Source organism: Canis lupus, chromosome 3 (assembly GCF_003254725.2).
Source record: "Canis lupus dingo isolate Sandy chromosome 3, ASM325472v2, whole genome shotgun sequence".
NCBI lineage: Eukaryota > Metazoa > Chordata > Mammalia > Carnivora > Canidae > Canis > Canis lupus.
Window position 1 is genome coordinate 24,167,919 of NC_064245.1, and position 17,841 is coordinate 24,185,759.

General features: G+C 39.4%; 1 long non-coding RNA gene across 1 annotated transcript; it reads right to left on the reverse strand.

The window, feature by feature from the left end:
- Nucleotides 1–8,308: 8,308 nt before the first annotated feature.
- On the reverse strand, nucleotides 8,309–14,084 carry LOC118354355 (uncharacterized). Its single transcript, XR_007409741.1, has 3 exons — nucleotides 13,917–14,084; nucleotides 11,658–11,707; nucleotides 8,309–8,620 (listed from the first exon to the last, which is right to left on the reverse strand). It is a non-coding gene; the product is annotated as an uncharacterized LOC118354355 (long non-coding RNA).
- Between the last annotated feature and the right edge of the window lie 3,757 nt (nucleotides 14,085–17,841).

Here is a 17,841-nt window from a genome sequence, read left to right on the forward strand (position 1 = left end):
TAAGATTTTATTTATTTATTTTAGAAAGAGAGAGAGAGGAAGAGCACAAGTGGGGTTGGAGCAGAGGCAGAAGGAGACAGAGAATCCCAAGCCGACTTGATGCTGAGCACAGAGCCCTATGGGAGGCTCCATCTCAAGACCCCGAGATCATGACCTCAGCCAAAACCAAGCGTCGGAGGCTTAATTGACTGAGCCACCCAGGCACCCCACCAAAAGTAGTTTTGAAATTGAATAGGACAACCACCATTAGGTTTTAAAAGGAATGTTGTCCTTGGTTGAAGTAAATGCACATGGCTGGCATTAATTTCTAACTTCTATTTTGGTGACAAATCTAATCATCATACTATCTCCCTGTTATGGGAACCAAAATATTTTGCTTCCAGATAATCTCAGATGAACTCTACATTTCTCTTATTCATTCTCCAAATATGATTATGATAGTAGTAATAAAAATAATAATGACAATAATAAAAAATAATAGTCAAAATAGCCACCAATCGTTGAGCACCTAATGTAGGCCAAGCATATCTTCACGATAATCTTAAAAAGTAGGTATTATTATTCTAGTCATACAGAAGAGAAATGGGAAGTTCAGAGGGGAAGGACACTACCTTAGGTAGCCAAAATAGGACTGATTTCACCCCTGCTAGTTCCGTGTGCTGCATATAGTTTATGTCTCCGTAGAGTCATATACTCCCATGTAAGGCTGCAACTGCATTTCCAAAGAAATGGAGTACCCACTTTCCCAGGGAGTTGTTACTGTTTAAGGAGGGGCCCACTTAGTATTATTATCTTCTTCTTCTTTACTAAACAGAAACTGAACAGGACAAGGACTGTCCTGCTTCCACTCTCCTTAAAAAAAAAAAAAAAAAAGCATTAAAAAAATAAATAAAAGGAGGAGGGGGAAGTGTGTGGCAAAAGCAGTTATCACATTTGAATGGCCTCAGACATAGTTAAGCACTCTGTAAATCCTTACCATCCCGGACAGTCTGATAAACTTGGTTCTGGGGACATATTATTTTTATTTTGATAATTTGTCTTCAACCTCTTTCCGTTTTATGCAAGAACACAGAAAAATCAATTGGTGTTTTGTTTCATTGCTTTTATTCAATTAAATGCTTTCTTTTACCTTTTTTTTTTCCCCCTCTACCACGGTTCAAAGTAACAACATGATAACATCAGCCTTGGATATTAGCCCTCACAGATAGAAATGTTCTTGCAATAAGCTCAATAGGACTTTCTGTAATACATTACCCATGCTCTCAGACTCCTATCAGTCTCTGAGACAGTCATAATAAACACGAACTAAAACCTCAAAATCGTCAGGAAATTCTGGAGTTTAAAAAAAAATGTCTTTGGAGGTCTCTCCAAAGTTAATGTAATGTTTACAAATTGGGTCAATAATCTATAAAAATTTTAAAAAGGAATTATTTAAGAATATAACTAAAGGAATCTGTGTTTATACGGTACTAAAAATTATAGCCTTAACATTTTCTAACAAAAATAAAACAGTGATTTCATAAGAATAGGACTCCATTAAGGGGAAAACGAGCATTAAAAGTTTGGGCATTTCAAGTGTTCCATTTTCTTAATTAAAGAGAAATCGGGATTTGGAAAAAACAGTTTTATGACATTTGTATGAAAGTGTAAAGTTTGTAAGGCATGTTTACTAAACATCAGTTCATTTGTTAAAATAGCTTTGAGGCAGTCTTGCTGCCATGTAAAGCTTAGCTTACCAGGAGAAGTGTAGTCCAGACTCAAACTATTCTCATCTTACTGATATATCACTTAGAGATACCATGTACTTAGCAACCCTAGGTCACACGTTATGACCTGAAGTGTATATCACAGCAAACGTCCTCAAGTTCATCTATTTTTGTTACCTCTTGGCCACAAAGCATAATGTGTTCCAGTTTTAATTATTTCTGAAAATTACAATAGCCTAATGAACACTTTCCACATTCCAGAAGTTTCCAACTCAAATACTGATGATGTTCCTTATAACAAATCAACTTAGAGTCAATTTCCCTGTGGCTTCTGCCTTTGAAAACATCTGCTCTTATAACATTCTCTTGCCTTCATATATATCATTTCTGTAACTTTTGTAAGCTTCTTTCCCTGCCTCCCACCTTTGTTTATCTAGAAAAAACTGACCCAAATTTCAAGATCTGGATTAAATGTATAGTAGTCCTTGAAATTTTTCTGAAGTGACTCCCCTGCTTATGCCCCAACCCTTGTTCCTGCTGCCTCTCAGAACAGCTACTGTAAATTGCATGCCCTTTCATTATTACATGTATCCCAGTATTGTCACAATTCACTGATGACAGGGGACTTTAAAGCAAGGGCCACATTTTGTGTTGTTTTGTTTGTACTTGTATTCCAAATTTCTGGAGCAGTGCTTAACATCTAGATATCCTAAAGTTTTATTTGGTGTAAAACGGATGATGAGATGGACACATGGCACCATGGCCTGGAAACTCTCTTGGCAGTGAAGTGGGACCATGGTGGGGTTCACCTGGTTTATTTCCTGTTGGCTATCTCTGTGTTTTCTTGCCTGACTTCCAGTTACTCGAAAGCCATTGTTGAATACATTTTGTCCAGTTTTCCAGCTATTTCTGGGAAGAGGATAGATCTAGGCCCTTTTATCCTATCTTGGTCACGTAGAACTCCTGCATGCCTTCATTCTTATGATGTCTGATTTACCAAGTAAAACAAGAAAGATGTGATCATTAAATGAAACTGTAGTCATAGCTCATGCTTTCTGATCTTTCAGTTTACAATGGACATCAAATGGATCCAACATCTGGATGTTGGTATAAAGTAGGTTGGACATAAGAAAATGCAATTTCTCACCTCTTTTTCTGGGAAGAAGAGAAGCAAAAGGGTTATATCACTCTACCCTGGCCAGTTGGTTGATTTTATGCTATTCACATGTTCGCATTAGAGAGGGCAGTGCAGTGTGTTGCTGCTCAGCTCTGTACCCGCTCAATTGTAAGAACTTAATAAATGAAGATGGTTGTTGATTTGGTTTGGGTAGCTCAGAAACACAATTACACATCAGCTGAACTGCAAGAGATTTTTTTTTTTTTAACAATTCTTTTTTAAATTTTTATTTACTTATGATAGTCACAGAGAGAGAGAGAGAGGCAGAGACACAGGCAGAGGGAGAAGCAGGCTCCATGCACCGGGAGCCCGATGTGGATTCGATCCTGGGTCTCCAGGATCACGCCCTGGGCCAAAGGCAGGCGCCAAACCGCTGTGCCACCCAGGGATCCCTAAGGAATTTTCACGTATCCCACTTTATCAAGCAGCTCTCATTTAATAGGGTTTGTAAAGAACTCACCTTAGGTAGCTGATGAACACATACCACATTATGCTTTGCATCCTTTCTCCCGTCAACAGAGCACTTCATCTGTTAAAAGAGTATCTCCTGGCCTGGAGAGCTAGTGTGAGCCAAACGCAGCCCTCCAACAACCCAAAAGGAAGGACAGACCCTGAGCCACTGTGATCTGAACCACTGGCTATCATTTTACGGGAAGTCAAAGAGAGGAGAGGTCAGTAGCTTCTGGATGTGAGTGTTCTAATTAGTGCACATTTTAGGACCCGGTCCCTTCATGCTATCCATCCATCTCTACTTTCTTTCAAATGAAAGCCAATTTAGATGAGAAAACTATTCTAGACTCTAGGTGAAACAGCTGACGGGTACCCAATGAGGTTGGGAGTGGGGGATGGAAAGTGACTAACCTTCAGCAGAAGGGAAGTGGTTCCCAGAAGTTGAGCAATCTCTGGGGGCGCCTCTTATGGCTGGTGAGTGTCCCAAGGCAGAGAGGAGGCCCTGACTACAAGGTGTTCATTTGTAATAAATCCCCCCAATGCAGGTACAGACTGGGGAGGTGAAATCCCCTATGTAGAAAAGGCCTGCGAATAAATGTACCCACTTTTCAAACATTAATGTTTTTGGTGCCAGAGGCCCAGAGGTGAGGACAAACCGAAAACAATGATAAAGATTAAAGGGTGAGAAAGAACAGAAAACTTAAGTGGTGTAAACTGTGTAAAAACTACAAAGGCAGTGTTGTACCATAATTTTTGAAAACCTATTTTTATCTTGTTTCCCAACTTTTGGATTGTGACAAAATAAATGTACCATAAAGTATACCATTTTAAATAACCATTTTTAGGTGTTCGGTTCAGTGATACTTAGTAGACTCAGATTGTTGTGAAACCATCAGCACCAGCTGTCTCTAGAGCTGTTCTCGCATTGCAAAACTGAAATTCAATATCCATTAAACACTAGCTCCTCATGCCCCTCATGTCCCCCCAGCCCCTGGCAACCACCATTGTACCTTTAGTCTTTGGTTTTGACTATTCCACGCACCTTACGTGGTGAAATATCTGTCTTTATGTCAGTACCACACTGCTTTAATCACTGTAGCTCTGTGGCAAGCTCTGAATTCAGAAAGTATGAGTTCTCCAGGTTTGTTCTTCTTTTGCAGAACTTTTGGACTATTCTAGGTCCCTTGAGATTTTTCTATTTTTGCAAAAAACGTCACTGAGATTTTTGAGAGACATTGCATTAAATCTATAGGTCACTCTGGGTAGCATGACCATTGTGACACTATTAAGTCTTTTATGTCTTCTTTAATTTATTTCAGCAACGTTTTGTAATTTTACCATACAAGTCCTTCACCTCCTTGGCTAAATTAATTCCAAAGTATTTTATTATTCTTAATGCTACTATAAATAGAGTTATCTTCTTAACTTTGAAACTACTGAATTGAAATTCTAGTTTAATGAGAAAACAATAGAGCAACATAGTTACATACAAAATTTAAATGTACGTGGGTATCATAATGCGTCTGGAAGAACTGGTCATGTATATCAGAGAATCCTTTTCTAAAATTAAAAAAAAAAAATGAACACAACTCCATGACAAACATTCTATAAATGGTAGACATCGATAAAGTATGTAATAACGACATGAGTGGGGATCCCTGGGTGGCGCAGCGGTTTGGCGCCTGCCTTTGGCCCAGGGCGCGATCCTGGAGACTCCGGATCGAATCCCACGTCGGGCTCCCGGTGCATGGAGCCTGCTTCTCCCTCTGCCTGTGTCTCTGCCTCTCTCTCTCTCTGTGACTATCATGAATAAATAAATAAAATCTTAAAAAAAAAAAATAACGACATGAGTGAACAATTTTAAATGGTTCTGTGTTCTAGTAATCACAGTGGTCATATCTATGCACAAGCCCTGTTAACCGGTGAGACTAGATGAGCCCATGGATACTCTCAAATATCTCTGTAATGCACAAAAGGGCTACAATTGTTATACATGGTATCTGTCAGAAAACATAGGAGGCATTTTTTTTTGTTTAGTCAACAAGGTTTATCTCAACAAACCTAGCATTTCCCAAGCTTAACATCTTGATGGTAAACTCCCTGAGGGCATAGATGGTGTACCTCTACCACCTATCAAGGTGTCTAGCATATAGAGATGTCAATTAGGATCAGGTGAATGAATGAATAAACGAATGAAGTTTGGGAAACCAAAGACTAAATCAGTTGGGTGCTTCCCAAAGGCCACTTACATAAAAATGTATTCCAAAGTAAAATCTGTTTTGACACCTGAAACAAACCAGTAACACTATGACTATCCTTTGCAGCCTTTAAAGTCTGGTGTAAGCCCCACTACTCCTAAGACTCTTTCTCTTGTTACTCTAGTTGTCACCAATCCTCTTTTCCGAAATTGTATAGCACTTTCAGTCTTTACCATATCATTTATACACTATCTTGTAGAATTCACTACAGCATGTTTGACATGACTATTTGACTTCTGGCTATGCACATTTCTGGTGCTCTGTGAATTATAACTATCATATGCTAACAAGCATGCAGCACAGCAATAAATAAGCCTCTTGTTATTAATAATTATTGTATGATTAATAAGTTTATGGCCCTTTATATCAATAAGGTTCATTTAAAACTATTATCTCATTTGATTTCACAATAATGGCACAGTGGATATTGATGCAATTATTCCCATTTTGTAGATGGTGTAACTAAGAACCAAAGAGGTTAAATAATGTTTCGGTGGCTAGATATTTGTTAGATTATGGACTAAACCCAGGATTTAGGACATCTAAAGCCCATTTCCGGGATCCCTGGGTGACTCAGCGGTTGACTGTCTGCCTTTGGCTCAGGGGTGATCCTGGAGACCCGGGATCGAGTCCCACGTCGGGCTCCCTGCATGGAACCTGCTTCTCCCTTTGCCTGTGTCTCTGCCTCTTTCCCTCTCTGTGTGTCTCTCATGAGTAAATAAATAAAATCTTAAAAAAAAAATAAAGCCCATTTCCTTGCTTCATGGTCCGTTTTCTGACTTGATCAAATTAAGCCTTGTTCTGACATTCAGAACACATCAAGTTCTCTAATCTTTCTCCCTGCACAACTTTAACCCCAGACACCAGTTCCTAGACAATTAGTGATTCAAGAGGCTGAAAGGAGAGAAAGAAAGAAGAAAGAAAGAAAGAAAGAAAGAAAGAAAGAAAGAAAGAAAGAAAGAAAGAAGAAAGAAAGAAAGAAAGAAAGAAAGAAAGAAAGAAAGAAAGAAAGAAAGAAAGAAAGAAAGAAAGAGAGAAGAAATAGAGAGAAGTCCAAGGGAAGTAAAGAAGGAAAAGATACTAAGAAGTAGAGGTCCAGACTGGAGGACTCTAGGCCTATCTGGCTAGCAGATGTGTTTTGTTTGGCCACCACAGAGCATTTTTTTAAAAGAGTGAATTCATTGCCAACTTTTAAAATGGCAAGTGTTCTCATCTATATTTCGGGCTTCTCTTGAAAATATGAGATGAATGACAAATTAGGCTCAAGTTTCTGCATGGTGACAATTTGCTCCAGCTGAGTAGTGGCTGCTCCCTTAAGAGAGAGTGTGTGCCCTCCAGTGTACCCCAGTCCCAAAGCTCTCTCTTAGACAACTCCAGGTAGCATCACTCTTTCAGCCTCTTGAAGGCTCTGCAGCTGTTTCAAAGAAATCTGATGGGCTTTACTTTATGGCTGTGTCTGGCTTTCCATAACTATCATCAGCTTTAATGGGTTTATTTTAACTACCCACATCCTAATCAGAGGGCTACCTGATGTCTAACTCTTTTTTAGCTGGATAAATTCACTCATTGAACAAATATTTATTGAGTGTCTACTATGTTCCTGTCATTGTTTAGGAATCAATCTCATTAATTCAAAGTTATATCTTAGGTTTCCTCTAAGACGACTAATGATTACAAATAGTTTCTATCTGGTCAAGAGTCAATCTTATGTCTAAGATACAAACACTCTTCATTATGCATATTCAGGATCAAATTTTGACAATGATTTGGTCATAAGATCCAAGCATAGCTGTAAGGATACCAAAATGATGAAGTAACGCTGTAATAGAAAAAGGTGCAAAGCGTTGGTTTGGATATTCTAAAGATTTATGATTTTGTTTCTTCAACTGTGTGACATATAAGAAAAACAATACAAGTTTTTAATTGCGCTTGCCTCAAGAAACCAGACAGACTTCCGTTTGGAGATAACAGATGAGCCAAAGCTTATTCCCTAATTCCTTTATGTGTTACCCAGAACTTGGAATACATGAAAAGGTGAGCACATAGGAGATACACAAGGATAACCTTCTCTAAATCTTATTCTCATCTCCAGGCATCTCTTGAAAGTTGGTGTCCCTCTCCCTGTAGAAACCCTACTGAATTTCACCAATCCTGTATGGCTATACCTTTAATTTCTCATTCATTTCAGTAACGGTTAGGCAGGAAATTATGGTAAGGAAAATGGGACCATCAAAAAAGGGTTTATGTGATTTATTACCACGTGTATTAGTATCCCGTGGCTGCCATAACCAATTAGCAAAAGTTAGCAGTTTAAAACAACAGAAATTTATTTTCTCACAGTTTATGGACTGGAAGTCTAAGGTGCTGGCAGGGCCTCTCTCCCTCTGAAAGCTTTAGGGGAGACCATTCTTTGCCTTATCCAACCTCTCATGGTTCGAGGAGCTCCTTTGTTTGCGGCTACAAAATTCAAATACCTGCTTCTGTCTTCAGTATGACCTTCTCCTCTGTGTCTGTGTCTCCTCTTCTGTCTCTTATAAGGATACTTGTCATAAGATTATCAGGGTGAACCAGGATAATCTCATTTTAAAATCCTTAACTTAATTACATGTGCAAAGAGCCTTTTTTTCTAAATAAGGTCATATTCACAGGTTCCAGGGGTTAAGATATGGACATATTTTTTGTTGTTGTTAGTCTACCACTTTGACCAAATACACTGTTTCACTGTTTGAACTCTTGCTACACCTTTCAGAAACAGATTTATACCATACAGAAGTACAATTTTTACTTAACTCAATGTGATGCTTGTAATTAATTCTGTAAGGGGTTTAGCATCAGGTCCTTAGTCAACAACACAAGCTTTAATTCTGTCGTTATTTCTATACTAAAATTAGATGTGATTTATGGTATGCCTTCTTACCTGTTTTCTGTAAATATTTAATTGCAGCTTTTGCCAATCAACGTAAGTTCTGAGAATCCAAGAACTGTGCCTTATATTTATTTCCGTTTTTCCACTCAACACTGAAGACGGTCTAATATATATAGATAGACGGTTACTGCATGCTTATTGATTAGCACATTCATTTGAAGTTACTCTTTGTCTGCAGTTTCTGTAGAAATTTTGCTAAGGATATGAATGTACTGGAGGAACAAGGGAAGCTTTTGTATGACAGTATATTTTCCTTCAGGGGTAGGGGAAAGCATGACTAAGGTTAGCTCTAACCATATAAGTTCTTCATTTCTCTCCCCCACTAGCTCCCTCCTATTCGCCTATTTGGATTGATCTACATACCAGCTTCCAGGAGGTACAGGTAAGAAGAGGAAATCTATAAAGTCTGTTTGAAAGCAGAGATACAAGATTATGGTTTAGAAATCTTGACTCAATCCTTTGAGTGATTTAGTTAGGACTCAGGCTCTACAGAATTGCCACCGGGAAATGTGTCTATAGAACTCAGGGAGAGTGGATTAATACCTTAGTTGGAATCGTTCCGAATGACTTTCTTAGAAGGAAGACAGGAAAAGAAGGAAGGAGGTTCAGGTCAGAGAGAAGTTGTTTGAATAGATATTAGAATCAAAAGAAGAGTTATTTTTGGGTTCAGAGCATTTCAGAAGTTTTTTTTGAGACATAGTAAGAGATGTCAGAGAAAGAGAAATTACAAGTCTGTAGAGAAGTGAAGAAATTTTGCACTGAGTTGGTGGGGTAGGAATCAGAAATAGAAATATCAGAATGTCATGAGCTGGCTAGAGGCATTTATTTAGTAGCAGAGAAATACAAATGGAAAGTGAAAAAATACATTATTGTGGAGAAGGCTGGAGAAATACAGCACCTCAGTGCTACATTTGCAATACAAATAGCTGGCCAATCTGGGGTTGCTGGAAGGAATCATCAGTGCTGATTAAATGAGGAAGTTCTTGCGCTAAAATAATAAAGTCCCGTAGAGGCATCAGAAGCTGGGCTGAAGATTTGTAGCAATCCTCTTGATATTTCATTAATTAACCAACTGATCCCTTCTCCTAAGCCTCTTTGAACCTCCAATGACAGAACTTATGGATATTTTTTCTAAGGTGGAGGAAGAAGACCTAGCATAATCATATCCTTTTGTTCCTTTTAAGTAGAGGTCACTTAGATTACCTTAAGCTCAGTGAAAACGTTATCCAAGCAAAGATTCCACTTCACATTGAAATAACTACGAATCCAAAGCCTTAGATTAGCCTCTAAATGGTTTTCCTTTAAACAAGGAGAACTGTAAAACTCTGAACATTGGTGAGGAACTGGATGAAAGGCTGCGCTCTCTAGACAGTTCTGCTTGGGAGACAGTGCGAACTCTACTATCCCTTTTCTGTCTGTCTAGCCAAGGCGTCTCTGAATGCTCAAGGATTGTTTTCAAACCAGATTGATAAGAGACTAAAAAGACCCAGTCTAAGTTTGCTGGACCTTATCTTTTTTTCCTTAAATTGCCTTCCACACTGTGAATGTGAAACACAAATAGGTAAACATTAAACCACACGTGGTCAAAATAAATATGTCTTCTCTTGCCAAAATGATTATTTCTGTAATTTTTTTTTAGAGGCAGAAGCAATGACAAGATTGAGATGTGTCTCAGGTTGAGGAAGGAGAAACTATGGGTAGGACTCACGGGCTACAGAGAACAAAGCTCCCTCTTGTTCTGGAGGGGAGGCCACTGCCTTGGGATACGTCCACTAGGTGGCGATTCATCTCTTAACATTCATCCTACAATTGAAGGCCCAATGTGCTAAGCATTATAATGGACATGAAAAAGGAAACATGGATCACTTGGTTTAAAATTTTCGTTTCTCTGAAAATCAGTTTTGAACAATCCAGATATCCCTTTTAGGGTGAGAATTTGAGTCCTACCATTTTGGAAGATTTCATTATCAAGGTTCTGAGCAATAAGCAGAGTTGAACTTTGAAGTTGAAAGCAATCTTAGAAACCATCCCAACAGACCATCCTTGCTTTGCAGATGAAGATACCGAGAACCAAAAATATCAAAATCACTTGCCTAAGATTACAGTATTAGACAGTGAGAGAACTAGAATTAGATTCTATGTCACTGGAATCATCCTGGTCCAGGTTAAAAGCTTTTGCCAATGAATGTGCTTATATACCTGTTAAATTCTAGAGACAGTTCTAGATTCTGAGGACACAGGAATAGCACCTGTCTTGAATCAGCCCTTATGGTTGGAGAAACAAATAACTGAATAGGCAATAGCAATGCAGAAATCATTAAACAAGAACTGGTGATGATGTCCGTCTGCTGCCCAGAGCAGGATGCGTCATATGACAAAGCAAGCACAAGCCTTCAGAAAAGTGAGGCAAGGCTGAGTGTTTGGGAGAGGAGGTGACTTCAGAAGCCGGCTAGGGACTTCTAGCAAAGGGAAAGGATAGGTATCATCAGCCAGAAGTTTGGTCAGAAATAGGACACATAGTGCCAGAGGTTTACAGGAGGCGGTGCCACAACCGCTTGCTCCAGGACTGAGTGCAGGCAGACTGCCTCACAAACCCCAAACCCAGGCACGTGGGCAGAGACCAGAAGATGGGCAGGATGTGGTCATGTGACGAGCCAGAGGGCCAGGCAAGGTGGTGAGGAAAACACCTGGACTAGGAAACTGAGCAGCAGTTGACCAGGTAACAGCATAAGGATGCAAGAATCTGGTGTGCAAGTCATTTCTGTCCTAGTGAGAATTTTCTAGTATCCATTTGCTCGGACAAGAAGCAGTTCCAAGACCTGAGCAGCCCTGAATCTGCTGGCAAGCACACACAAGTAGAACTCCATTCATTCTTTCTGTTTCTCTTGATAAAGCTCTACAGAGAGAGATTGAGTTTACTCACCTGGCAACTGCACCCAGCCGTGGCATTAGTCCCATCAGAAGTTTAACAAAACCAGTATGCAAAATCTCAAAATCTCATCTCAAAACATATGTAAGAAGATTGGTGAGAGGGGGAGAGGAGAAGGTATCATATATAGTAGGTACGTGGCCCCTTTTGAAAAAAAAAAAAAACGGTCTTGGAATCATTTATGAAGAATCTCTAGCTGTGCAAGACTTACCACGTACATGCTGCCAGAAACAGTTTCCAGTAGAGAAGAAGCATTGGATCCTGGGAAAGACAGAAGCAAAAACAGAAAGTAAATTATGTGTGAGGAAGACAAGTTCTTCCTTTATCCTAAAACAATGAATGCCAAGTCAGGCTAAGAGTAATCCGCTCCTACACAATGGTGCCTGCAGACCTTCCAATATTTGCCCGTTGTCAGACCACAGAGGAAAGCCCATAGGTGAGTCTCAGATCTGAACAGTGTAAACATTGTGAAGCAAGCCACCACTAGGGCAGAGCTTAGTTTTCTGTTGATGCTGACTGTATTCATTATCTCTAACTCCTGTCTTGAAATGTTTCACTCAAACCAAATATAAACCCTGGCTCATTGTTGGTTTGAGTTTCCCAGGACTGTGCAAATGTGTCTGGAGTATGTCATTTACATGGGATATTAATTTTCAAAGATATGATTTACAGGGTTTTTATCCTCCAAAACAACCCTGGGATCATTTCAATGAACAACTTGATACGTGATGGGCCTTGGGGAGGGCTTGTGGGTTGCTGACATTGTTCTGTTTCTTAACCTATATATGATAGTTCCATGGTATTTGTCTTATAATCATTTATCAGATTTATGTTTTATGCTTTTCTTCATTTGCATTTCATCGTACCAAAAAAAAAAAAAAGAAAAAAGTTTAACAAATGTTATAGTCTGGGTTTTTGAATCTGTGAGGCCCTTCAAAAAACTCAGTGAAGTGCTAGACAATTCAACAGCGATATTCCGCGGGATCCACTGACAATGAAAAACCAGTTTCCAACTATATAGTAATTTCTTTTATAGTTGCACCTTAAAGGTCAAGTATTTTAATGTATATTTCCACTGTTTTTTTTAGTGACTTGAAAACATTTCACAAATATCCTTTTGCTTTTCCTAGTCTCCTGAGACCCAGGTGAGGCAATATTGGCCCAGTCAACCACATGATATAAATTAAGAAAATGGGAATTCTGAAGGCAATTTTTTTCACGTTTAAACTCTATCTTTGGAACTCTCACTTCTTAGTTTAGGACTTTCTGGGGAACGTGTTCCTGGCATAGTGCTATCTGCCATCCATTCACCTCAGAGAAGGTTGCTGGTTTCTCCAAAAGCATTTATCCTTCTGTTAATTTACTCCAGGTGTGTTGGTGACAGACCATGAGACTCAGGGCTCCAGATCCATGTTCACTATACCAGATCTGAGTTTTTAATCCTTTCCTGAATGTTCTGCTAGTTTAGACTGGTTTTCCTGTCTCCCTTTGTTAGACTGTGTGTATATCTCCTCTATAAAATACTAGAAACAATCCATGCGAGTCTTATACTGCCAAGTGTAGGTTCAATCAAAATTTGTGGTTTCTGTTTCAAACCAACCTTGAACCTTTAGTGTTTAGGACTGTTTAATTCTGGCACAGTTTTGCTCCCTGTTTCCAAAAATGACCTATTATTAGGCTAAAGGCTTCTTGCCTATCTAGTAAGTCCTTAGAAAGCAAATTATCATTGAGTGAGTGAATTTAGCAAGTTAAGCATTCATGATAATGAAATAAAACCTGGACGAACCAATTAAGGAACACAAAGAAAATGTACTTAATAAAAATACTTCGTATTTAACAAAAGTCTAAAACATCCAAAAAATATCTTACCATATTATATATTTAAAAAACTAAAGAGGAAAAAACCTAGTTCTTAAAATTGACCTCAAAGGGTTTTAGTGTCAGGAAAATTCTGAAATAGTTTTATTTAATTTATTGAGAAAAACCCAAACAGGTCAGGTTAGAAATCAGGAGAGACAGACGAAATTTTTTTCTGCCAATAACCAACTACTATGTACAAGTTTTTAACCTTTGCTACTAATTCAGCATTTTTTCATAGATAAGTTAGTACCTTTTATTTTTTAATACCAAAATACTTTATTGAATGGAGTGGTGCAAATGTAGGAAGAAGAGAGCAGAGGCGGATGTTTTGGTGAAGCTTACAGAAAGCATGCAGGAGGTGCATACGTGTGAGTGTACGGTGTTACTCACCACAGGCAGGGGTTCCCAGCAGGTACGAGGAAGCCTGCCACAGGCTTTACTCTGTGTCCCTGTCTCCCAGGTGTGCTTGTCAAAGATGCATACTGTGATGCCAGGTTTTGGAACCACTGTCTTGCATAAGTTTATTACACGAATCATTCATTTTTTAAATGGGTTTTGCCTGGCCTATTTAGATAATGTGTCACAAGGAAGCCAAACAAATGGGAGTCACCTTTGTCAGAAGAGTTTCACAGCTGTAGCAGTAACAGATTCACACGATATCCAGGTGTGCTGCACACAGTCCATTGCAGTCAGCCTGAAGCCCATCATTAAGGGCAGCTTTATTGACATCCTGAAGCAAATTTGTCCACCTTTTTGGTTCTGCGGTCCTGGTGGTGGTTTTGCGGCACCTGCAGGGAGGATGTGATCATCATGTCAGGTAACTGAGAAGAGGTGGCAGCTGCATGGTATGGAATCGTGGGGCCTTTGTGGCAGTTTGAACCTCTGTTCAAACTGGTGGTAGTCAAGTGGGGACACAGCTCTGAGGGGCTGATCAGGAGCAAGCTTTGGGTTCTGGCCAAGCACAGCTGAAGAATGAAAGTCTGGTCCTTCTCTGCAGGCAGCATCTGTCCACTCACTACAATTTTTATGCAGTGGTTTCAATAGTCAGAAGACAAGACTTCTGCTTCCAGCCATATGGAGTAAGAGGAATCAGATAAATCCCTTTCTCTTAAACAACCAGAAAACCTAACAAAATATGTGGAAGGATAATTTTAAGATCTTGGACAAGAAAAATCGCAGGACTATTATCTTAGAGAAGGGCAACAAAGTGGGGAGCTTATTGCCTGGAGGAAGTGTACAGGCCACAGCACGGAACAATGTGAAGTGTACACAGCACACTGGTTTCACTTGGGTGAGGAGATAGATTAGAATTTAGGAAAGCCAAGGAAGTTAAAATTCATGGGACAGAGTACCAAGGAAGGAAATGCACAGAGAGAGAGAGAGAGAGAGAGAGAGAGGAGGAGGAGAGAGAGCAAACCTTCCAGAGATCTATAGAGGAGTCCCCTTGAGTCTTGGGCTGAGTACTGATGTACACAACCATGAAAGGAAAACAGTTAAGACCTGGGAAAAAGAGCCTCTACAAAGCACTAAGCTAAACAACTGCCTGAGCTCACACAAGGCTGGGAACATTTCTAATTTTTACCAGTTAGAGTAGAATGATCGTGTAGTATACAGAGCCTTAGGTAGAGTCCTCTGAAGGGTCATGCCTTAGTCATGGGGCTAAATTAACCCTGTGCTAATGGTTGCTCTAGACAAGCCCTAGCAAAACTTAAAAAGCAAGACTTAGAAAGGACTCAGCAGTATCCTAATTGCAAGCCAGAAAAATACTCCTTAAAGGAACACCATATGGTGCAAGAGAGTGGTCTAGTTTCATTCTTCTGCATGTGGATGTCCAATTTTCCCAGCACCATTTATTGAAGAGACTGTCTTTCTTCCAATGGATAGTCTTCCTCCTTTATCGAATATTAGTTGCCCATAAAGTTCAGGGTCCACTTCTGGATTCTCTATTCTGTTCCATTGATCTATGTGTCTGTTTTTGTGCCAGTACCACACTGTCTTGATGACCACAGCTTTGTAGTACAACCTGAAATCTGGCATTGTGATGCCCCCGGATATGGTTTTCTTTTTTAAAATTCCCCTGGCTATTCGGGGTCTTTTCTGATTCCACACAAATCTTAAAATAATTTGTTCTAACTCTCTGAAGAAAGTCCATGGTATTTTGATAGGGATTGCATTAAACGTGTATATTGCCCTGGGTAACATTGACATTTTCACAATATTAATTCTGCCAATCCATGAGCATGGAATATTTTTCCATCTCTTTGTGTCTTCCTCAATTTCTTTCATAAGTGTTCTATAGTTTTTAGGGTATAGATCCTTTACATCTTTGGTTAGGTTTATTCCTAGGTATCTTATGCTTTTGGGTGCAATTGTAAATGGGATTGACTCCTTAATTTCTCTTTCTTCAGTCTCGTTGTTAGTGTATAGAAATGCCACTGACTTCTGGGCATTGATTTTGTATACTGCCACGCTACCGAATTGCTGTATGAGTTCTAGCAATCTTGGGGTGGAGACTTTTGGGTTTTCTATGTAGAGTATCATGTCATCGGCGAAGAGGGAGAGTTTGACTTCTTCTTTGCCAATGTGAATGCCTTTAATGTCTTTTTGTTGTCTGATTGCTGAGGCTAGGACTTCCAGTACTATGTTGAATAGCAGTGGTGAGAGTGGACATCCCTGTCTTGTTCCTGATCTTAGGGGAAAGGCTCCCAGTGCTTCCCCATTGAGAATGATATTTGCTGTGGGCTTTTCATAGATGGCTTTTAAGATGTCGAGGAATGTTCCCTCTATCCCTACACTCTGAAGAGTTTTGATCAGGAATGGATGCTGTATTTTGTCAAATGCTTTCTCTGCATCCAATGAGAGGATCATATGGTTCTTGGTTTTCTCTTGCTGATATGATGAATCACATTGATTGTTTTACGGGTGTTGAACCAGCCTTGTGTCCCAGGGATAAATCCTACTTGGTCATGGTGAATAACTTTCTTAATGTACTGTTGGATCCTATTGGCCAGTATCTTGTTGAGAATTTTTGCATCCATGTTCATCAGGGATATTGGTCTGTAATTCTCCTTTTTGGTGGGGTCTTTGTCTGGTTTTGGAATTAAGGTGATGCTGGCCTCATAGAACGAATTTGGAAGTACTCCATCTCTTTCTATCTTTCCAAACAGCAAAATGGATGAAAGATCTAAATGTGAGACAAGATTCCATCAAAATCCTAGAGAAGAACACAGGCAACACCCTTTTTGAACTCGGCCATAGTAACTTCTTGCAAGATACATCCACGAAGGCAAAAGAAACAAAAGCAAAAATGAACTATTGGGACTTCATCAAGATAAGAAGCTTTTGCACAGCAAAGGATACAGTCAACAAAACTCAAAGACAACCTACAGAATGGGAGAAGATATTTGCAAATGACATATCAGATAAAGGGCTAGTTTCCAAGATCTATAAAGAACTTCTTAAACTCAACACCAAAGAAACAAACAATCCAATCATGAAATGGGCAAAAGACATGAACAGAAATCTCACAGAGGAAGACATAGACATGGCCAACATGCATATGAGAAAATGCTCTGCATCACTTGCCATCAGGGAAATACAAATCAAAACCACAATGAGATACCACCTCACACCAGTGAGAATGGGGAAAATTAACAAGGCAGGAAACAACAAATGTTGGAGAGGATGCGGAGAAAAGGGAACCCTCCTACACTGTTGGTGGGAATGTGAACTGGTGCAGCCACTCTGGAAAACTGTGTGGAGGTTCCTCAAAGAGTTAAAAATAGACCTGCCCTACGACCCAGCAATTGCACTGTTGGGGATTTACCCCAAAGATACAAATGCAATGAAACTCCGGGACACCTGCACCCCAATGTTTATAGCAGCAATGGCCACGATAGCCAAACTGTGGAAGGAGCCTCGGTGTCCAACGAAAGATGAATGGATAAAGAAGATGTGGTTTATGTATACAATGGAATATTACTCAGCTATTAGAAATGACAAATACCCACCATTTGCTTCAACGTGGATGGAACTGGAGGGTATTATGCTGAGTGAAGTAAGTCAGTCGGAGAAGGACAAACATTATATGTTCTCATTCATTTGGGGAATATAAATAATAGTGAAAGGGAATATAAGGGAAGGGAGAAGAAATGTGTGGGAAATATCAGAAAGGGAGACAGAACGTAAAGACTGCTAACTCTGGGAAACAAACTAGGGGTGGTAGAAGGGGAGGAGGGCGGGGGGTGGGAGTGAATGGGTGACGGGCACTGGGGGTTATTCTGTATGTTAGTAAATTGAACACCAATAAAAAATAAATTAAAAAAAATAAAAAGGAAATCAGAAAAAAAAAAAGGAACACCATAAAATCCAGCAGACGGTGATGTAAAATTCATAACATCTGCCATCCAATCAAAATTTGCCAATCATGAAAAGAAGCAGAGAAATATGATCAATAACTAGGAGAAAAATTAATTATGGACACAAACACATATGTAATTGAGATGATGGGATTAACAGGCCATTTAAAACAACCA